The sequence below is a fragment of the Phascolarctos cinereus genome, unplaced genomic scaffold, assembly GCF_003287225.1.
Source record: "Phascolarctos cinereus isolate Bilbo 61053 unplaced genomic scaffold, phaCin_HiC Scaffold_4;HRSCAF=312, whole genome shotgun sequence".
Lineage (NCBI taxonomy): Eukaryota > Metazoa > Chordata > Mammalia > Diprotodontia > Phascolarctidae > Phascolarctos > Phascolarctos cinereus.
In genome coordinates this window covers 500,159,926-500,184,099 of record NW_027555847.1, presented here as the reverse complement: position 1 = coordinate 500,184,099, position 24,174 = coordinate 500,159,926, and the positions used below count along the sequence as shown (strand labels likewise).

Below are 24,174 nucleotides of genomic sequence, written 5' to 3'. Positions count from 1 at the left end.
TTACTTAGTACATGGAGAATATTAACCAGTTTTTTCTAAAAGGCATGAGGTTGAAGAGAGCAGAAGTGAATAGAAAGTTGGATACATTGTTTGCATTACAGTAAACACTTGTGTACTTTAGAGAGAAGACCAATACAAGCAGTCCCTGTGTTTTGCCAGGCTACCATGTGCTCCTGAAGATCCCAGCATAAAGAGGATTACTGTAAGGCAGACTGAATCTTCCCAAAGAAACAATGGGATCATTGAGGGCTGCGCTGTGGATAAAGGACCTAATATAAGTCCTTGATATGAACAAGAGCATGTGGCAAAAACATAATAAAAGAAACACAAAAACTTCAAACTAATTTAAAATGGTAAAATTATCCATTAAGAACTGAAATATAATATAGAAATTATCTTATCTAACCTTCTTATTTTACAGATGAACAAAGTGAGGGCCAAAAAGATAAAGGATAACTTTCTGAAGGTCATACTGTGAAAGGCCGAGTTTTGACTCAGGTTTCCAGACTCTGAGTCAAGTGATCTTTCCGTTATACCTCACTGCTACTCTAATATAAGTCCTATGAAATGGACATAACTGAACCATACTCACTGATTATACAAAGAGGGACCCCAATGTACTATAAAGTGTACAAATAATACATAAAAAATACAACCATAGCATATCATAAATTTGACCTACCTAAAACTAATATGTTAGCTATAATAAACATTAATCATACATTTAATTAACAATAACTTTGCTTGTCTTCCTAGAATTCACAATTGCTTTTGGGGAACGATCTGGATGGTCTTTATCTTATTAAAAAGGCTTTTCAGGCAAGTTTGCACAGTCTTTTTCTTTCAACAAAAGTCCTTGCAGCAGGCATTCAAAATCATTCCATTGATCATGCTTTTAAAAAAAATAGCCCATTGCAGCATCTTGCAGTAGAAAAAAGCATGGGACTAGAAATCAGGAAATATGGGTTTTAGGGTTGTATCTGTTAGAAACTAGTTCTGCGATCCTGTGTAAGTTTCCATCTCTCTGGACCTCTGTTCTTTTATCTGTGCAATACAGGTGGTGACCTCTGAAGTCCACCCTAAAATGCTGATTCCAACTTATTTGGTAGATTAAATTAGAAAGCAGACTTTGGAATCAGCTTCTTTTGTTCATCTTCTTTTCTTTGTTCTCCCCAATCCACAACAGTATCCAGGGCATTATTTGGGAGATTTTCCTGACTCCCCAGATGTTAGTGCCTTCCCCCTAAATAACCTTATATTTGTTTTGGTGTGGTGGTGTGTGTGTGTGTGTGTGTGTGTGTGTGTGTGCATGTGTGTGCGTGAGTATATGTTTCCACTGATAACACAGGCTCCTTGGGGCTAGGGATGGTTTCATTTTTGTCTTTGTCTTACTGGCTGTTAACACAGTATCTGGCATACAGTAGGTACTTAATAAGTGCTCTCTGACTGATTGAGATAACAGCAAAAGAGCCAACCACAAAGGGATGGGAGTATGTGGAAGATGGAAAAGAGGGGAAGTCATTTTGCCTTGGTAATTATTGTGGTATGTAGGTACTAACTACATGGACCTTACTTAAGGATTTTTTTTTTTAATGTTAGATGGTAGAATTTCTACCCATTGCCATTGTAGAATGAGTCTTGCAAAAAAAAATGAGCCATCAATGCCTTGAGGAAGTGAAGCACAGGTAATTAGATAAAGTTTTCACTTCCAGATAAGTTAGCTTATTTCTAAATCAGACATTTTTTTTTTTTCTTGCACACTCTTTCATGCCTTTTTCTTACCCTTAACCCAAGTTTCTCTGTTTTATTTCACTGCAGACTCATTTGCTAAGATCATTTAATGTCAACTAAGAAGTTACTAAAAGTCTAAAATGTTCTAATAATATGTACTTTGAGTAAAATTTTTGCTTATCTAAACCTACTACAGATGTTTTACTACAGATTAACAAATTCCTGGGAGATGTGTTAAGTGCATTTTTTGATTTTACTATATTCAGTTAAAGAGGCTTATTATTTAATAAAGTTATTTTATCACTGTCCCTACAAAGATGTTTTTGGAAGATGTCTAATGTGAAAACAATTAATTGGAAAATATCGGTAGGAGCAAACGTTTTGAACTTCTTAGAGACCTATATAAATTTAATTTGTGTTTCTTTATTGTATGTACTACCACCTTTGTCTCAAAATACTTTGTCACAATTCTTGTAGTTTTGTTTTTTGTAGGCATTTAAGATTAGACTCCATTTTGGACAAGACAATTTATGCATATCACTTAGCAATTGTCCACTGCTGGCCCAAGGAATAATTTCATTTTTGATGTAAATTAAAATACTAGCAAACATCTAGTTGGGTGGGCACACACATTGCTACTTTAATTGAATAAATTGTTCCTGATTAATCTGGTAAGTTAATCTGTTTACAACTTAAAGAGAAGGGTGCATTTTCTTATATTTTCATCTCTATCGAATATGGCCTGTTATCTAGCTCCAGAGGATAAGATCTGATATTAATCAGTTATTGTACATTAGCTACAATAGCTATCTGATTTGCTGATCCAGTGAAATGAAGTTTACTCTCACTCAAGTGCTTGCCATTATATATTTCTCAGTCACGTTGGCTTTAACTTTAATAGAAATTTGATGATTTTTTTTTAAAAAAGGAAATTGGTATACACTTTAACTTGTGGTTTAGTCCACCAACCTGAAACAAAAGTGGACATTGTTTTTTTCAATGTGTATATATTATTTTTTAACAGATGTCACTTAAGTTTAGAGGTGGTTCGAGTAATTTATGATTGCATTAGGTCTACTACAGTGCTTTGCATGTCATAGGCACATTAATAATTATAGCAACAAACATATATATATATATATTTTTAATAATTTTTGAAGACATTAATGAATTAGATGCTAGTTTTACTTATTTGAGGAATTGGTTTTCCAGTCCAGTTCATCACCTATCTTTGTGATGTTTGTTTCTACTTTTTTTTCTACTTGTTTTAAATAACAAATAAGAAACTTTGTATATAGGTTGAGAGGCAGTGTTCTGTAATAGAGAGAATGCTGGACTTGGAGGCAGGAGAAGCCTGGATTTGAATCCCACTGCCGACACTTTCTAATTGTGTGACTGTGGGAAAATCATTTAAACTTAAAGAAAGTCTTAGTTTCCTTACATATAAAATGACATTACAGCTAAGTCCTGATTAATGTGAATTCAAATAATGCAAAATTCAATTTAGTGCAAATTAAAAATGAAATCAGGTCTCATATAATGTAAGACAAATTCAACTAATGTGATACACGGGAGCTAATTGGAGGCTTTAGTACATTGCTATGTTGACAAGTCTGTCTATACTTGCCCATCATTGTGTGTGGATATGATATGCTACTATGTACCATGTTACCAACAGTTCTGTTATTTGGACAAAAGTAAGAATATTTCAGATGGAAAAATGGCCAGCATGAAAATGGTCACAGTAACTCTAAGATAAGATGCTTGCATCTATGGTACAGAATATTTTAAAATATTAAATATAATAAAATTTAAAATATTTAAATATTTAAAATATAAAATAAAATCAAAAGGCAAAATGGGTCAGCTCTTTGTGGTTTGCAAACAGCTACAAGGAATAGAAGTGCTATGCTAATAGAAATGGTCCATCTTTTAGGTGTATAGATTGAAGATTGCAAATAAAAACTCAGTCCCCTTAGCAGAGCAGACATTCAGACAAAAGCTTCAAAAGAATTTAAAGCAGTGAATGAAAACGTAAATGAAGTGGATAGTGAAGAAACTTTTACTGCAAGTAAGGTTGATCAGTTTGATCACTTAAAAAATCAAGTTCAAGTACATAATGTAAAAACTATCAGAGAGGTGGCCAGTGCAGATGGAGAAGCGACAGCTAAAGAGTCTTATGTTTGAAGAGTATAAATAAAGAAGGTGGATACACTGATCACACATTTTTAATGTAGACGAAACAATCTGGGAAAGGATGCCTTCCAGATCTGACATTTTTAAGAAAGAAAGAAAAAAACTTAACCTGGATTTAAAATGTTTAAGTATCACTTAACACTTTTATTGGGAGGTAATATTGAATAGAATTTTAAATTAAAATTGATGCTTATCTATCTCAAAATCTCCCCAGTCTTGAGAGGCAATAACCATTGACTGCTCTCAGTTCTTTGGTGGTGAAATAAGAAAGCATGGCAGGCTAAAGCTGTTTTCAAAAAATGTTTTGCAAATTATTTTAGCCAAACTGTTGGTATTGTGTTTAAAGCATTTCTGATTTGAGATAATGCACCAGGTCTTCCAACTGCACTTGGTTCGCTGTGTGAGAATGTGAGCATGCAAATTCAGTAAGATGCGAATAAAGCTCTCTGTACCTACTAGCATCTGTATGACATTTTAAAGAGAAGATAGTTCAGTCTTACACTGCTAAAACATATTTAATGACATTTTCATCATATCATCAGTGAAGGCTTAATTCTAGGTCTATTATTTCAGCAATTTAATTTAAAAATTTTTAAAGTTGTTTCGTGTAAGTACACTATTTTTTAAACGAATCAAAACCACATTTTTTTCCTTATCCCTAGCTCTTATTTTATATTAAAAGAGAAAAACTTTTAAAATTTACTTGCATGTTTCAATTGGGCTGGAAGCAATTACTGTATTTTAATATTAAAACTTCCAATAGTGCAAATTTGAAAAAATTGACAACTCTTCATGGCATTCATTAGTCCCATGGATTGGGATATAGCTTTAATATCTAAAGGACTCATAAGGTCCATGTTAGGATGAAATGAGATTTATGGAAAGTACTCTGTAAAACTTTAAGGTTATTAAAGTTAAAAATATTGATGTCAGTTATCATTATAATTACATGGCATGATGCTGGCCTTTTTAAATCAACAAATATTTAATAAGCCCCTATTACATGTAAGGTACTAGTAATTAAAAGAAAAAGTTTTTGCCTTCAAGTAGACTATGTATGGAAGAAAAAATAGATTTGTTCTTGTAGATGGAGGTGAGTATTAGGACTATTTGATATACTTTATGGAAAGGTGAATTTGAGATCAGTAAAAGAATGAACTTCTTAATAATTCGAGTTGTCAAAAAATGGAAGAGGTTTCCCCATAAAGTGATGGGCTCATTAGAGATCTTCAAGTGGAGGCAGGCTGGCCCCTTGGTATGAAGGTTGTAGATGATTTCATGCTTCTCGTAGGGGCCAGATGAGATAACTTCTGAGCTCCCATTCATTAACTCCACTAATGTCATACTCTTGATACCTTATCATGCTTTGGGATTTTTCAAATGTGATCCCAGCAAAGTTCTTTATGCTGGTAGATCTTATAAAGCTAGAGAGGCTTCAGGGACAGACTTCATAATGGATTGTTTTTGTCTGAAGACCATCCTAGCTAAGTTTAAAGAGGGTCTTTATCAGAAGAGAGGCTAGTGGTTTTTTTTTAAAGGAGTGAAGAAACTGACCGGAGAAGAACATGATAGTGTCTACTAACATGTAGAGGAGTTGCTGATCTTTTGAAACTGAAGTTGAAAAACAAGAGTTCATCTTGGCAAGATCTCTGTTATCTTTAATCTCCACACAGAGAAATCTCTGTAGATTAAGATGAGATTGCTTAGGCAGAAGGAAACTAATGTCTCTACTATTACCTTGACAATTTCAAGAATGAGACTTATCTCAATAGTCTGTTGCTGTGGCATCTTCTAGAATGTAATTTTCTACTCATCATGGAATTCACTCTTAAAGGCACTTAGATTTTGAGCTGTGAACATTTCTTCTCCAGGACAGAGAGTAGGAATGAGGGAAGAGGGCAATGGGTATGTCCCACTGTAGGCCTCCCAATTCACATGAAAATCACAGTGGAGCCAGACGTCATCTGTTCACCTATATACAGTCATAGACTGTAGAGCTGGAAGGGTCCCCAGAGATCTTTTAACCCAACCCCCTCACTTTATAAATGTTAAAACTAGTGTCCAGAGACTAGCCTTTCTTTGGATTTCTCAAGGTCATAGAGGTAGAGTAGAATAAAGCAGAGTAAAAAAATTCAAATTCAAGCCTTATGATTCCAAATTTAATGATCTTTCTACTACAGAAGTAAAAAATGCACTTGAAAATGTACTCAACACAAGTGTTACCACAATTAGATAGTCTTATCACAAGGTGACCATATGTAAGTATCGACAAAATTGGCATTTGCTGATTACCAAGGTATACATGTTTTTTTGTTGTTGTTTAGTCATTTCAGTTGTATCTGACTCTTTGGGACTCCATTTGGGATTTTCTTGGCAAAGAAGTGGTTTGCCATTTTCTTCTCCTGTTTATTTTACAGATGAGGAGCTGAGGCTAATGGGTTGAAGTGACGTGCCTAGGATCACACAGTTAGTATCTGAGGCTAAATTTGAACCCATGATGATGAGTCTTCCTGACCTAGGCTCGGCCCTTTATCCACTGTGCCACCTAGCTGCCCACAAATGTTTACACTCAACATTTAACAATCAGCTCTTATAGTTTCAAGCTGGCTCCAGCCTATACCTAAATGTATCTTACACTGACTCTATGGTGAAATGAGGCCCCTAGTAACAAGGACACAAGAAGCTTGCCTATGAACACCAAGAATTCTGGTGCGGGGGCGTACTTCTAGACGAAACCTCAAAGTTCTCCTTCCTACTGATCATATTTGCCCACTTCTCTCACGCCCCATCCCAAACTGTACTCTTGCATCTATTCCTAACATTGCAGCTTGTGCCCTTCACAATGAAGTTATGCCACTGACAGTATACTCTGCTATTCTGCTGCAATATTAGATGAGGTAATGTCTACCATATGTTAGAGTTCCTCAAATGAATAACCTAATATAAATAGCAGGATTATTAAGAACTGTTCTGTTTTTCTATTCCCTCTCTCCTTTCAATTAAGTTATATTCACTCCACAATGTACCTGCACACTATTAACAAATATGCTTCATTCAAATGAAGAGGAAGTTCTGTTAGAGGGAATGGGCAAAGTGACTCATGAATAACATTTACCTCCTGGGGGCTATTATGAGGCTGGAAAGCAGTAGCTAGGTAGGAGGGTGACAAACAATACAGAAATGTCTACATAAATAGAAAGAATTAATTATCTTGGCAAGAACTTTGAGATCTTCCAACGCAGAGTGCTAAACAGGAGCAAAATAAAGTAAAATTGGGAAAATTAAACATTTTTTTCCTTATGAAATGAGAGTTTTGAAAAGGACTGTGATCAAGACAGAATTACTTCCTGACACTAATAGTAATTGTCACATTTCGAATGTCAGAGAAAGGGAACCAATTCCAATGAAGGAAACTATTGTTAATTGTGAATTTGTGCTTCTTAGACTTATTGAAATAGAACTCAGAGGCAGGAGAACTATGTTCTAGTCCCTGCCCTGACATTTACTAACTGAATGTCTGTGGAGAAACTAATGGTCTCTCTCTCTCTGCACTGAGGTTGCATGTTGTAGTCCAGATAAGGCATTAGATTCATGGTCAGAAAGACCTGCATTCAAATCTCACCTCTCTCCTACATTTACTAGCTGTGTGACCCTGGGCAAATCACTCACTAAACCTTTCAGGATGTCAGTTTTCCTCATCTATAAAACAAGGAAGTTGGATTCAATGGCCTATGAAGTTCTCTCTGATACCAACGTACTATTTTCCTTGGCCAAAACATGGTGGAGATCGGCTCAATCAGAGATGTCAAACACAGCAACAACACTCCGGAGAGGAAGAGGATCAAATTAAAATGGGAGTTGGGAAATACTTAACAAAATAAATAAAAAACATAACAGAACACAGTGTTGATATGGGGGTTTTCTAAATCAATATGAGGGCCAGGGATCCTTATCTAAGGTTTAGTGGCTCCCATTTCTACTTAGGTTTGACACCACTGGGTTAGATTCTTTTCAGCTCTAAAATTCTGCTTTAAGAAAATCCAAACTTGCAGATGATATAATGATGCTACTGACACTACTGATGAAACATTAACTTTGACACATTTTCCAATAGCAGTTACTTATAATAATGTATATGTAGCACTTTGAATATATACATTATACATGTGTTTACACACATATGTATAGATACTTGTATATATACATATTTATATGATATATACATATACACGTATGTATATATTTAGACATACATTATATTTAGACAACTCTTATAGTACCTGTCACCTTTTGCCCCATATCCTATGTCACGTCATTTCCCTTACTAAACTTTAACTGCCTTGAAGGCCAAGACTGTTCCTTCATCTTTGAATTTTCCACAGTGCTTTGCACAGTGCCTGACACACAGAGGAGGCTCAGTATGTGTTTGCTGTTTCTACCACCATTTTTCTTCTCTCTCTACTCTATTTTTCACGTCATGCCAGGTTAATCTTTTTCCACATAGATTTGCTTATGTTACTTTTCTTTTCAATGTAGTTCAATTGCTCCCTGTTGCCTGATAAATAAAGTTAAAAATTCTTAGTCTGGCATTCAAGGCCCTCTGCAAACTGGCATCAACTTGACTTTTCCAGTCTCACATTATACTATGTCCCTTCACATACATTCAGTGCTCCAGCCATACTGGACTTGTCCTTACTCCTATAAATGTCTGCCTATTCCCCCTCTTTGTCTTTGCTCCTGCAGTTCCCTATTGCTATAATACCCTAATCCTTTCCATCTGTTGAAATCCTGTCTTTAAGACTTAGCTATGCCACATCCTCCATGAAACTTCCCCTGATGTCCCCAGTTGATAATGACTTTTCCTTCCTCAAGTCTTCATGATGCATGAGGTACATTACTTGTACCTTTCTTGTGTATTGAGTATGTACTGTTTTATATTACATCATGTCTTCATGTTAGAGATAAGCTCAATGAAGGCAGAGTTGGATTCTTATGTAACTTTTGTAGCTCCCCCAATGCTTAGGACTGTGCCCAGGATGTAGTCCAAACTTAGTAAGCATTTCTTGAATTAATCTAAATAATTGACTACTCATTCCCTTGTTAAGTATTTGATAGAGGGAAAGGGTGAAAGCATAAAGAGAGAAAGACAAAAAACCCCCCAAACTTTAAAAGTTAGAAGCTACTTCCAGTAAAACCAATGGGAAACTCAATCAATGAATCAATTAACAAATATTTATTAATTGCCTACTATTTTCATGACACTATGATGGTGCCATAGGGGATACCAACATGCCCCTAATAAGGTCCCTATTTAACAATCCAGAAGTCTACAATCTAATTTAAAAGTCACATACACATTTCCCGAAATTTGCCTTTTTGCAATCTCCAGTCATTGCTTCCACGTCTCACCTCTAGGGACCAATAATAGAAGTCTAATCATTCTTCCCTATAAAAATCCTTCAAGTATTTGAACACAGTTATCAGTCCTTCCTTCCTTCACCCCAAATCTTTTCTTTTTCCAGAATAAAAATTCCAATTTCCTTCAACTAATATTCCTGAGGCCCTTCACTGTCCTACCCTCCTCTGGAATTTTGTATTCAGCAATCTATGTTGAAGGTGGGAGAAAACAGACAAAATAATAAGCAAATATTTGGGTAGTAAGATGAGGTATGTTGGTGGTAGGGGCTGCAATAAGATTTCTCTTTCCTTCTTATGTTGTTCTTTATTCATTACAGAGCCCTGTCCACAGAGGGAGTTGAGCAAATATTTGATGACATGCACAAAATAAAACCATTTACTGATGCACTATGTTCTTAATTTTCGATAAAGTGCTACCTATCTGTGAGTCTTCTGATGAAAGCTACGAATCCTGTGGGAATTGAGTGCCAGATAGAAGCACAAAACAGGAAGGTAATTCATATTCTAACTTGACCTCCAGCACAGCATCTGTTTTTGACCTTGGGAGAGTCTTCGTGCTCTAGAGGCTGGGGTGCTGTGGCCCTTGGAAAAAAAAAACGGATGGAACATTCCCCCCGGCACTTCTCTAGTGAAACTAGGCTGGGATAACAGGTGACAGAATACTCTTTTAATGAATACTTGGAATTTTTCCATATGCTCAAACCCACTTCTTGGTTAAACCTCTCAATTCCACGCCTACTTCTCAGAGGAAGGAAGGAAGCACTGGGTGTGCATTTATTAAGGGCCTACTGTATACCAGGTATGGTGCTAAGTGCTTTACAAACATCTCATTTGACCTCACAACAGCCCTGGAAGGAGGCACTATTGTTATCAGCATTTTACAGCTGAAGGAACTGAGTCTGTTAAGTGACTGGCCCAGAGTATCTGAGTAAGAATCTGAGGCTACATCTGAACTCAGGTCTTTCTGATTCCAGGCCCACTGCTCTATCCACTGTACTACCTAGGTACTTCATAAAGAAGAAGACTCAGGGTGGGACACTGTTCGCAAGTATTTGAAAGACTGTCACGTGGAAGAGAGATAAGAATTGTTCTGCTTGAAGGCAGAACCAGCACTAGTGGATGGAAGATTAAAAGGGGTCACTTGAAGCTTGATGTCAGGAGAAAATTCCCATTAATTAGCACTACCCCAAAGCAGAACTGAACTGCCTCAGTGGAGGTAGGTTTCCTTCTCCTCAGAGGTTTTCAGGGAAAGGCTGGATGGCACTTGTCAGGTCTGTCACAGCAGGAACCCATTTTACATACAGATGGAACTGAATGGCTGCTGAAGTCCCCTCCAACTCTGAGATCTCGTGATCCTGCTTTAGTTAGACTCTGTCCTATGAGTTATGTGGAGACACTGAAGATTGTTTTAAAAACTTTTTTGGAATGACACGGTAAAGAAAGTGTTAAATGTAACCTTGTGGCAGTGTACAGGATTACTTAGAAGGGGAAAAATACATATATTTTTTATTTGTAGAAATTTGATTCACATATAGCTCTTCAGCTTTTCCACATATCCACTGCATACAGCAAAGCAGGCCTGTATTACAAGTTTTATCCTAAGTTATTATACTGATGTTTTAAGAGAAAATATGTTTAACTTCTGTAGTCTAAAGGATTTATGAAAGGAGAAATCTCAAAATAGTGAAAACTAAAACCAAATTACTCAGCTAGTATTTGTTACATCTGCCACAATCATGTGGGGGATAAAACCTATGAGGAGTATGGTATGAGGTAGTTACAACCAGCGGGAGCCATTGGGTAAGCCTAGAAAGAAGTATGTGTTTAGAATTGGAAACTGATATTCCAATCCACTCCAAATTACCCAATGATTTTTTAAAAAATATTTTCCAAACCTCCAATTAATAACTACTTGTATATTCAGCCAATTATTGATTAATCACTGAGAGATTAGAACATGGTGCCTTAGCTGTAACAGCTCTGACTTTCAGGCCCTTTTTGATACCACCTGCTGTTTCCTCATGTCTTCAGCTGATTTTGTTCCCATCTACTCATACTCAAGTACACAACTTCTAACCTAAAAGGAGCTAGAGTGAAATGTCTTTAAAACTCAAATACTTAATTATCTTTTTTTTTTCCACTATAAATTACCTAAAGGTAACAACTGTGGAAGGGGACTAAATCTGGATGTGGTCCCAGATTAAAAATAACCTGAGCCATTAAATGAGTAAAATTATAGTAAATGAGTAATAATAGTGGATCTAGGGAATGTTGTAACACTCTAAAGTCAGAGGAGAGGAAATACTAGAGGAAGGCTATCAACACCTTTAGATATTAAACATCCATAAGTTATTCAAGAACATTTTTGTTGTTCTATCTTGAAGAGAACCATGAAGATAGTGAAATACCACACTGCATAATTCAATTTACTTCATATCTATAATGGAGGCCATGGATGTTTTATGCTTTAATGAAATGGGAATGCTTCTTTGGATTGTACTTTTCCTCTACGAGAAAATCATATATTGAAATGTTCCTTTACTTCCTCAGTTGCTTTGGATGTGATAACTTCATGCTATCTGAGTTAGATGAGTACTCTTAATGTCAAGCTGCTTGGAAATAAAATTACAGCTATCATCCTCACCCCTCAAACAATTAAATGTAAAAAAACCCCCCCAAAACTGCCAACACTTTCAGACTTCTAGGAAACATCACAAATAAATATTTTAAAAACTTGGGCACAACTTTTTTTTTATTTTATGTTTCCCCAAGCAATGTTATTAGAAACAATTTTTAAAAGTCACTTACGTGAAACTCTTGAACCACTTACTGTGCCTTTGATTCTTCTGAGGCCCCCCTGGTAGTGATTCTTCCTTTAAATTTAAAAGCCTAATGAACCCAGATTTTCAAAAGTAGCTAATATTGGGTTGAGGGCCAAACAATATAATGATGCAGTGCTATTTGCATTATTCCTGGAGCTATTTGATTTTGACAAGCCCACATTTGGTAATTAACATGAGAATGCCCCCTTGGGCCGTTCTCCTGTTAGCTAAAATATCTTATAAATTACTGTAATAAAAGGGGAAAAAAAGGGAACACACTGCCTGTCAATGTTTCAACTTATCTAGCAGGAGGAGACAATGCCCTGAACTGGAAACATGTGAATGCCAAATGGGTGCATAATTACCCTGCCCACCCCCATTTGAAGGAGTCACCTGCCCATCAGAGAGAAGTGTATACAAAAACACAGAACAGATAGGTTTGCTAAAGAAAAGGATGTGCTCTCCTGTTGGACAAACAACGTGTTTGTGAATTTGAAGTCTCAATCATCATGCCTTATTCAGTTCTACCACATCATGTACAGAATGAATGAATGAATGGTCAGACAATCTCATGATACAAATGTAAGGAAGCAACCTGGGTATCTTCTATTTTAAGGTCTGCTGACACAGCCTAGGAAATAATGCCATTTAGCAGGGACGGCAAATACAGACTAACTTATTAGCCTCATTCAGATAAATGGAAAAACGTTGCTATCACATGCATTTCATATACATTTGTGGTTAGGAGCCAAATGTCCCCATGACACTCCTCTTTGCCCTAAACTGTCTACAGACTTGTAACCAGTTAAGTAACACAAGAAGACAAATGATATATGACTTTATGTAGTGGTTCTTAAGTGTCAATTATTGTTATTAGTACAGGAAAAAGAAAAATCGTGAACATTTTATTAGGAAAAAAATTAAAGTCCTTTGATCTCATCTTTCAATTTTTTAACTTAAATATAGATACATTTATTAGACTTATTCTAGGTCTATAGGCTACTAACAAGCTATCCATGGAGTAACATAGTAGTTACAGAACAGTGAAATCATAATGCAATAATAATAGTTTATATTTCCATAGTCCCAAAGAGTTTATAAAATGTTCCCAAATACATTATGTAATTTGAAGATCACAACAATCTAGAGAGCTAGGCAGGCACTATCCCCATTGTCTCCAGAAACAGTGAGGCATAATGGATAATGTGATGGATTTGGAGTGAAGAAGGCCTAGGATTAAATCTTGCCTGAAAAAGTGACCAGCTTTGGGAACCTGCAAAAGTCACTTAAATTCATTTAGCTTCAGCTTTCCCATTTATAAAACAGCACTTATCTCATAGGGTTATTGTAAGGGTAATATAATATAATGTATATAAATAAAGTGCCTTGCAATGCAAACCTAGGGTAACTACATGGCTCAGTAGATAAGAGTGCTGGATATGAGGTCAGGAAGACCCAAGTTGAAATTTGGCCTCAGATACAAGCTGTGTGACCTTGGGCAAGTCACTGAATGGCTCTGTGTCTCAGTTTTCTCAACTGTAACATACAAAAGCACCTTCTTCATAGGTTTGTTTGATAAGCAAAAGAGAAAATACTTATAAAGCACTTTACAAATCTTAAAATGCTTTATAAATGCTAGCCATTATTATTATTATTTCCACATTAGCAACTACTACCATTACTATGGAAGTGATGAAAAAAAGGGAGCAGGAGCAGGAGAGTTTAAGTGACTTGTGCAAAGGGAAATAGCTAGTAAATGGTGGAATTAGAATTAGACCCCACTGATCTTTCCATTAAGCCATGCATCTAAATATATACGGGTATACATAAGTGAGAATAGTGTGAAGGTAAAGATACGTTGAACAGAATGCATGGAATAAAAACAAACTTTATTTTCTTGAAATACATTTTTCCCCTATTGTCACTAACCCAAATTATTATTTTACTCATTTAATGCCTCAGGTTATTTTAATCTTACTGCTAATATGAGCCAATAAATTGCTGCTGACTGAACAATAGTTTTCAAGATTCTGTTACTTACAGTTTGTGTGTGTGTGTGTGTGTGTGTGTGTGTGTGTGTGTGTGTTCTTGCTAAAGGCCCAAGGGAATCAATGGACATAAACTGCAGACTTATTGATAAAAATTCTAGGATGTGCAAAAGAATGTAGATCAAAAATAACTGTTTAATCCATAGCAGACATAATTTGCTACTACTGCTAAATTTGAATAGGAACAGATTCAAAATAATGTCACTGTTCCCATTTTTGTGCCACCGAGTAATGACATTTAATCAGGAATATTACCACAGTCTTCTGGTGACAGCTGAGACACTTAACAAGCCAACTGATGTAATTCCTGTCCTGGTGTTGCTGGCCTATAAACAGTAGCCCCAAACAGGAAGCTGCCTTGTCTCAGGTACGATAGGATATACAGATCTATTAAGCCAAACTTTCACTAGGAGATCCTCCTGTTTCCTAAAGACTTTGAGAAACTGTAACATGTTTTCTCTTCCTCCCCTGCAAAGGTTGGCACCCTTGCTGCCTAGCCAACCAAAGCTTAAAGAAGAAGCTGTTCTGGGTGAGGTTGGAATGCCAGGATGCGCGATAATAGCCAGGACTGAGGTAATGAAGGCTATACAGTACACTGTGCCACGGCTCTAGCTTCTTTAGATCAATGCCCTGTAATTACCTAGGTCCTGCCTGCGCAAAAATCAATTGTTTATTATTTCTTATTCACATCGAGCAAGGAAACCTCTGTGTTCTGTTTATGAGAGTCATGGCAAAGACAATATCTCCATACTTTCCAGGGTTGTCACTACTTGCCCATCCTACAATTTATTAACCATCCCAAAAGGTTTTACAAAATGGTATGGAGCCTTGGCTTCTTATTTGTGCCTTGTTTCTTTGGTTTTCTTCTAGTTGGAAAGAAGACTGTTGGAAAGAAAACTCTTTTCAGTATGAAGGGGCTAGATTTTGGCGATATGAATTGGGAGGGAATCCTTGAAAACTATGCCCCCTCCCCCTAAAAATGTAGGAATAAGGAAGAACTCGATCAGCTTTAGTTGTTCCATTATTAATTCTAATTAAAATTAATAGATATCACACCTTCTAATTCTTTTCTAAGTCCCCAAACTACCTAGTATAGATATTTATAAAAAAAAAAATTAGTCACTTAGCATTGTGGTCTGATAGCTTCCAGTTTAGGATTTCTGGCATGATCAAAGGATTACAGTCCTAGAGCTGGAAAAGACCTTAGAAGTAATCTAGTTTAATCCCCTCTTTTGCAGATGTGGAAACTGAGCTTCAGAGAGGTTAAGTGATTTATCCAAGCTCTAAGTAGCAGAGCTGGGATTCAAACTCAGTTCCTATGATTCTGTGTTTAGCGGACTTTGCACTGGGACACGAATAGGTAAGAAGGACCCTTTCTTTGACTCTTAAGACTGTATGACATGAATTAATGGGAGCTTGGGCCATGTCACACAAACGACCGCCACAGCTTTCCCTCCACTCTGACCTGGACTCAAGTGGCAACTCACAGACGAATGATTCCATGTCACATTAGAAATGATGAGCGCTGCCCAGCCTCCTTCCCCTGTCATACCCCAAGGGACTGCTTTTTCAGCATTCTGATGACATCCAGCAAGATTACCATTTGAGCTCAACAGTTTGTACCAATTTTCCCATCTTCTAGCTATCAAAGAAGAGAGAGAGAGAGAGAGAGAGAGAGAGAGAGAGAGAGAGAGAGAGAGAGAGAGAGAGAGAGAGATCCAACAGAGTGAGGGTGAGGGTGGAGGTGCGGTGCTCAGTGCTATTTGATCACACACTGTATGTACAGCCCCATAACTAGGCTGGCACAAAAACACCACCATATCCTGTAATACTGCTTAAAAGTAGAGGAACAGATCTGGAGTCCTGCTGGATTTCCCTTAGCAACCTGACAGGAGCCCACAAGGTCAGGTAGCAGGAAGCGTAGAAAATTATACAGAGGGGAATTATCAGCTAAATTATTTCACTATACTCAGGATTTTTACTGTTCCTCCCAAGACAGTGGCCTCTTGCTACCCGTATTAGAAACATGAATAAAAAGACAGGAATAACAAAAGGAGCTAAAAAAAGGAAGGGGCAAAAAAACCCCCCCTTGTATTATTTAAAAAAATTCACCTCCTAGAAACTAAAACCTAGAGATCCAATTTGGTATATGTGTATTATATATATATATATATAACATATAATTATGCATATATATATAACATATGTATAGGTACATGTATGTATGCATACATCTATCACATATATCCCCCTTTTGTTTAGGGCTGGATGTTAGTGGGGGGCTGGGCTAGAATACTTCACATGATAAGGTTTGCTTCACAATCTTAAAGCAGCGGTAGCAAGCATGATTTATCAATTAACAGGTAATGAAAAAAATTCTCTGCAATTAGAGATATGATTTTGCTCAAACAGGAAGCAGCACCATACAACTGTGTACTCCTCTGAGGATAAGTCAGCTCCTGTCACTAATGTGGAACACAGCTAATTTTAACAGAGAGTGTGTGGGCCCCTTGGGTAATGCCATGTTGATGAAGGAATATACAGTAGGGAACCCCCAAAGGACCTGGCTGATTGGAAAGCCTCAGGAAAGGTGTAGGGAAATTACATTTCCTGTTTCTTAGCAGAGTTATTAAAGGCAAAGGCAGCTTTAATCACTGAAAGACCAGTTGCTATATTATTTTTGATTTATATACCAAAACAATATCCCTTATTCCTTGGTTGCTTTTTAATATATATGTCAGCTTAGTCAATAATATATTTCAGTACAGAACATAAACAACTGTAGGTTCATGTTAAAAATGAGGACTTTAACAGATTATAAAAGATAAAGCATATTATAGCCACTCAACCCAAAGTCAGAGCAAATTAGGGTAGACTGATTTGTTTCTGAATCTTGAAAAACAGAAACACACAGCTTAACAGAATTTTTTTTTGAAAAAGCAAGACATCTCCACAATTATTCTATGATATGTGAAAATAAGGTTTTGTGGAGTTAAGAGTATGTTCCTCCTCTTGATAAATATAGATATGTTTCTCTAAGACAAAATTTTAAGCAACAGAAAATAATGGGAGGAGACACATGGCAATGAAATCTCTGCTTTGATAGGACTCTTTGGCAATTAGGTTAATATGTTTACAAAAAACCTTTTACAGTTAATGCATGCAGTGCTTTACAGCTTGATCTTTATTTAACCATGGCAGGTGAAATTTCTTTTGCATACAGCATTTATGAACATACCATTTTTCATTGGCAACTGGTATGGGCACCTACCTTTTAACACAATGAAAAGAAGCATAAAAGGAAAACATATGCTGGTACATGCCAATATTGTAAATCCATTAAAATATGCTTTATGATCTCTTTATAAATGGATTACTTCAAATATTTCAATTGCTAGCATTATGACAAAAAAGTCTTGTAGAAAATCCCAACACTAAAATATTGTCAGTAACAATATTACTACAGCCTTTCACCAAACTAGAAAACAATGTGTATTTTTAAAATAAGTGCTGGGTCAGACTCAGAAAAAGCAAAAGGCCTTGACAGAAGTATGGACAGAAAGGCCCTGATCCTCCATCTATGGCTTCTGCACCTCACAGAAATGGTTCCTAGAAGGGGGAAGGAACTTTCCCCTACTCTCCTCTAGTTCCCCAGGGCAAGGGTCACCTTACTCTAAGGGGCAAATCCAACCGGATCAAATGAAAACATTCAGCTTTTTCAAGACTGCATTTTTTCACCACAACTGCAATTTACAATTCTTTCTTAAGAACCACTGCAAATTCCTCTGCTTCCCAAGGAAGAATTCCAGTATATGCTGAGTGCAAGTAACTTTCTCTTCAAATGAGATAATGTATGTAAAGTACTGTCAAGCCTTAAAGTGCTATATAAATGTGAGCTATCATTATTATTATTGTTCAAAACACAGACGAAGAACTTTAGCATTAAAGTTGTGTAACTTTAAATTATGGAGAGCTCTTTGTACCAGCGTTAAATCAGCAAAAGTTTCCCCCCCTTGTTTAAAAACGAGTATTTTTAAATGGGCTACATAAGCTTTACACTTATTTTTTCAGATTAAAAAAGATACCATTCTTTAACTGCATCTAGGATTTTTCTTTCTCATAATAGGCCCTTTGTTTACTATACCCCAAGAAAAATTTCAGTGTCCTGAAAGCATAAAATCATAGGTGTTCATACCTACCTAATTCTAGAGGTTTCAGTGAATTTCCTTTTCTCTCTCTCTCTCTCTCTCTCTCTCTTTTTTTGTTTCAGGAAATGTGATCAGTCCATTTTGTCCACCTTCTCCCTCATGAGTTCAAATTTTTTCTCTCTCTACACACACACACACACACACACACACACACACACACATACCCCAAGTCACCTCAGCCTTAGCTCCACTTTGGAAGGGTTCGTTTTACTCAGAACATGAAAACATCCTTTAATTTCCACTAATGCTAAAATTCAGATTTTTCTTTTCTCAAAATGCTTCTTAGATCACAGCAAGTTAGAAACGATCTATTCCATGGACCTTTCTCCTTAGCTACTTATATTTAGAAGTCAGCAAATGCTGTGGCGCCCCTAGTGGTGAGATCACAGACAACTTGCTGCCAAAGGCTTCCTAGGTATCAGAAATGCCTCAATCTCAACCACTGCTAAGAGCTTCACACAATGGTCCAGTTATTTGGATTATACCTCCCTGGGATTAATCTACTACACTCCCAAAACAACTAAGCTTATTAGAGGATTCTGCTCTCTTGATATTAAAAAAAATCCTTGAAATTGGTGGGATCTCATTCCAGTTATTTCTAAAAAAATATATGAAAGAAAGTAAATGTTAGAGTCATATTTAGAAGTTCACAATTTGAAAAAATAAAGATAACCCTGAGTCATATTATAATTTTTATAGGTACAATTTGTACCTATCTTTCAGTAGATGAGAGAGGTGGCACAAGAGAAACGGATCATTAAACAGTAGTGTGAAACCAGGGAAATTAACCAGCTGCTGTGAAAGCCACCTCTCTTATTGAGAGAGAGAGAGAGAGAAGGAGAGAAAAACTGAGAAACTGAGAGGAGGTGAGTCAGACAAGAGAGAGAGACAAAGAGGAGGGAAGATGGGAGAAATAGGAGGGAAGGAGAGAAAAAATGAGAGACTGTGAGAAAGGAGAGAGAGAGAGAAAGAAAGAGACAGAGACAGAGAGACATGGAGAGAGAGACAGAGAGAGAGAAACAAATAGGATTGGAGGAGAGGGGATTGCAAAAGATAAATAGATGAGGCAGTTATACCTAGATAGAAAAGGAAGTGTTCAAAAAAAGGCCCCACGCTATCTGTAAAATCTTATGGACAGTAAAGAGGTGGAGCAAAAACCAGTAATTTTTATATGAGAAGCTCTTCCATACTTTTTGTAATCCAAGAATGCCAGAATCAAAGGGACCTTACAGGCATCTAGTCTACGACTTTCATTTTACAGGTGAGAAAACTGAGGCCTCATGAGGTAAAGTAATTTGATCATGGTCACGTTGCCAGTTAATGGTAAAGTTAAGACTACTGACTGCTGTCAATCTTTCCATTCTACCACAAAGTTTGTTTTATATGCATTTGATTTCTATCTGTGTGGAAAACTCCTAGTGTATTAGCTCCTTCTTGCCCTGCCATCAACTTGTCTTTAACATATAATTCAGGGAAGTGGAACAGTGGATAGAACACTGGGTCCAGAGTCAGAGATCTGAGTTCAAATCCAGCCTCAAACACTCCCTAGTTTTATTACTTTGGGCAAGTACACTTAACCTCTATCTGCTTCAATTTCTTCAAATGTAAAATGAGAATTACAATAGCGCCTACCTTGCAGGGTTATTGTGAGGATCACGTGAGATGATATTTACAAAAGCACTCAGCACAGTGCCTCGCATGTAGTAGGCAGTTAATAAATGCTTGTTCTCTTTCCCGTTCCTTCTCTTATAGAAAGTTAACTGGACCACTATGAAGCCAAGTTAACTTCTTTGTCCATTATTAATTGATGGTATATGTTTGAGGCAGAATCCAAACTGACTTTAAATCAAAGTCTTATATGGAAAATCTCTTGACCAATGGTCTAACTTTAGTTGATATACCATATAAGACAGTTGAGTTTTATTGTTCTGGATTTTTTATTATTTTAGTAGCTGGGAACCAGTAATAAGAGCAAAACACGTGACTTTATACTATGAAATGTATATTGAAAAAAGTTAAAATATCAGCCAGACAGCAAGGTCAAAGTCATCTGTCGCAAAAGTGAAGATACTACGACACATGATGAGGGCGGGACTGCTAGCCACCTGAATACACAGAGTCCAGGAAGTACAGATCAAATAAAATTAAGTAGCCTTTGCTGCCCTAATTTATGACTTGAGCACCCATACTCTATATTTTCTCTCTTATGCAGTGTACTAGTCATGTTTTAGGTGGAACGATGACTATGGCATCAGTTCCTAATTTGTATCTAATACTTCAGTCATTTTCATCATTGTTCTTGGTTTCTCTTTCTTTCCATGTTTCTGATACTTAGAGGATAAAAAGGGCAGAAGCTACAATACTCAGAGAAAAGTAACATCTCTAGGTTAAGATTTTCATGCCAAAAGAAGAGATAAAACAGGAACAAAGTAACAAATTATATTGTCAGAGGAAATGTGAACTTTTTGATTGGGGATGACATTTATTTTAAGTGTGCAATGACGGCAGGGAATCTGTCAGGGTAAGACATGGCAGAGGTTTCAGCGTTTGTTAAGAGTGTCCTGGGAATTTAGCTAAAACTGTTAAAACTGACACTATTGGCTTTTGTTAACACATTAAGCATGGGAAAAGTGCCAGTCAGCATATCCTCCATAGCATCAGTTCAGTTAAATCATCTGGAAGATGCATAAAACTGGGTGGGATAATAACTGCTATGCTTTTCAACACATGGGGAGATGGAGGGGAGAAGGCCAGGGCCATTTTGATATCAACGATAAATGGTTCCTTTAAAGGTATAGCTCCCAACAATGGAAAAAGAAGCAGGAAGAGTTGTCAACGCCTCTGGTACTTTTTTCAAGAGCCACTGCAGTACAAGGCAAACAGATTCAACAGGAGTGCTTACAGCACAAAATAACTATTAATACTGGTGTGTATATTTACGGAATTGGCTAGAGTACAATTAAAGCGCTGTCTCAAATATTCTGTTTTAAAACAGACTCAATTACCACTTGAGAGTGAGGCTGGCTGAGCAACAAAAAAACAGAATGCCAGATATTTACTCACCAGAACTAGTGAGATAAATTAAACCAAATTCAATGGCACCCTTGCTTCATCATGGAGCTTTCAAACAAACCCATTAAACTAGACCTCGCCCTAACTGGGCTCATTTCTTGAAGACCATGAAAAGAAAGTAAAACCAAAAGTCTGACAATGGGATGAGTCTACAGCAATTAAAGACGTATAGTCTAATGGTAAATAGCAATACCTTATGTCAACATGGCAGCATGCCCTTACCTGAATTAAGCCCACTAAGTATAGTTTAAGTAGATAACATTTGTTAACTGACACTCTTGACTATGATACAAATGGAAGACAATTGTCCCATATTATTGCCTTCTTACAGCAAGGGGATTTAAGGAGGAATAAAAGCCAGTGGTCTTTGTCCAGATTATCCTGCACATAAATCCATCATGCAAAAAATGGCTTTTAATGTAGCACCTTTTATTCCTTTGGAAGTTGGGCAACCACTGGGGAATAGTGATTGAGCATAGATAATTGAGCATGACTGTCTAGCATTCTCATTCTCATTCTCATTCCAGGGCTGTAGAAGAGTCTTCATCAAAGAAAGCATCCACGACATAAATAATTTGCAGCCCTTTAGTAATCTTTTAGACTGCAAACTTTTAGAGGGCAGAGAATGTTTTGTTTTTGTTATCTCCAGTGTCTAACACAGAGTCTTACACGTAGGAGACAACAAATGTTTGCTGAGTTTAGTTCAATTTGGCAAATTTTAGGTCTCACTAGCATTTGTACTTTGGGAGTTCATACCTTTTGTTGTCTACAGAGGAATGGTAGTTAGCAGAATTCTGTGTGGTGTCTAGGAAGAGTGTTTATTATCTGTAGGTGGTTGCTGTCACTCAGTTGTTTTAGTTGTGTCTGACTCTATGTGACCGTGTTTGGGGTTTTCTTGGCAAAGATCCTGGAGTGGTTAGCCATTTTCTTCTCCAGCTCATTTTACACAAGAGGAACTGAGGCAAACAGGGTTAAGTGACTACTCCAGTGTCACACAGCTAGTATTAGGGCCAGTTTTGAACTTAGGAAGATGAGTCTTCATGACTTCAGGCCTGGCACTCTACCTAGTTGCCCATCCATAGGTTGGGCCATATTTAATTTAAAGTCTATTTCTCCTTATCTGCAAACGGTTAATCTAAACTCAGATTTCTCTAGGATAGATGTTAATGAATGTAAATGAAATAAACCATTAGCTTGCCAGTTTCGGTGCTATAACCACCTTGAAAAACAACATTACCAATGTGTCTACAGGTTATACTGGTAACTGTCTTCCAATATTCCACGTACAAGGAAATTTTTGCTCATTTAAGCTCATCCAGTTCAACTGATAAAGCACAGACTTGGAATTAAGAGTGAAAACAGAAATTTGCTGCTAAGAACTGTCTTTCAACTATGCAAACATCTTGTGCAGAATAAAACAATAAATATTTTTTTTCCTTGAGGGCTGATGTTTTTCACCCCTAAAAGGAACACACAGAAAACTGAAGCTTGACTACAAGGACAATAGTTTTTGGCAACAGGAGAAAGACTAGTAATGCACACACAGTCAGAGGCACAACACAGACATAACCTCATTATAGAAGCTAGACTTCTGCCCTTCTAACTTTTAGCAGACTAATGTCTTACATCTTTCAAGAACTCTAATCGATCTTTGAACATTACTATGCACTGGTAGACTAATGGGGCATGGCATTTGTGTTAAAGTCTGATGTATCTCTGAAGTTATTTATTTTAAGACAAAATCAAACAGTTTCTATAGAGGTGATACACTTTTAGAAAGCATGCTCCCTCCCCAAATAATACTGACTGAATGAAGTTAACATGATTGGTTATTATTAGAAGCCTTCAGTAGAGTGATAGCTAACACATGACCTGTTTATTAATTTTTTCTTATCAACTACTTGATTTCCTAATGAGTTCCTAGAACTTCCTTTGAAGACAATTGGCACTGTGTATAGAAGAGAATAAGGTAACTACGAGGGTTTAAATTGGCTACTGGGACCCCGAGACAGTAAGATGAAATGACAAAAGTAGTCCAAAGTACCAAATTTCCATTAAATATATTAATATTCAGTTCCTCGTATCTTCATTAGACAATCAATGTCAAAAAATGGCAGCAGAAAGTATTTGTTAATACTAGCTTACAAGTTGTCACAGGTTCCCCTTAACCCCAGAAATAAAATTCATCTGACTCTGTAATTTATAAATTCTGACTTTGTATTTGTTCTCACCTATTGGATAACTAGTCAGTTCTAACCAGTATATAATGCAATTGTGGTCATTTGGTTCCAATGATGTAAATCTGCCTACAAACAGAATCACACTTCCTAGTGAGATGTTCTTATCACTATCAGTAGACATGCAGATGGAGGGTAGTCCTGTCTCTCTACTACACCGATTAGAGAAGTATGGAACCAGAAAACTTAAAAAGGCATCTACAGATGCTTTGATACAGAAAACTTTGAAAGCTGCTCAGCCAAACATTTTAGCACAGATCTCGTTTTCTGTAGGCATTCACCTCCACTTTCGCATGCATAGAACCGTTTGAAAGAGCTCCTATCAATCCAAAGTGGATTTTACAGCTGACAACAATAATCCACATTCTGTGACATCACAGGCATTTCCATAATAATTAATTGCAAAATCCTAAATGGAATTTTTATTATCACATCAAGCATG

General features: G+C 36.7%; 1 protein-coding gene across 12 annotated transcripts in view; it reads right to left on the bottom strand.

Moving 5' to 3' along the window:
• Positions 1-24,174, bottom strand: part of ZNF521 (zinc finger protein 521) — a 345,041-nt gene that overhangs the window by 69,281 nt on the left and 251,586 nt on the right. The gene's annotated exons all lie outside the window — the stretch shown is intronic.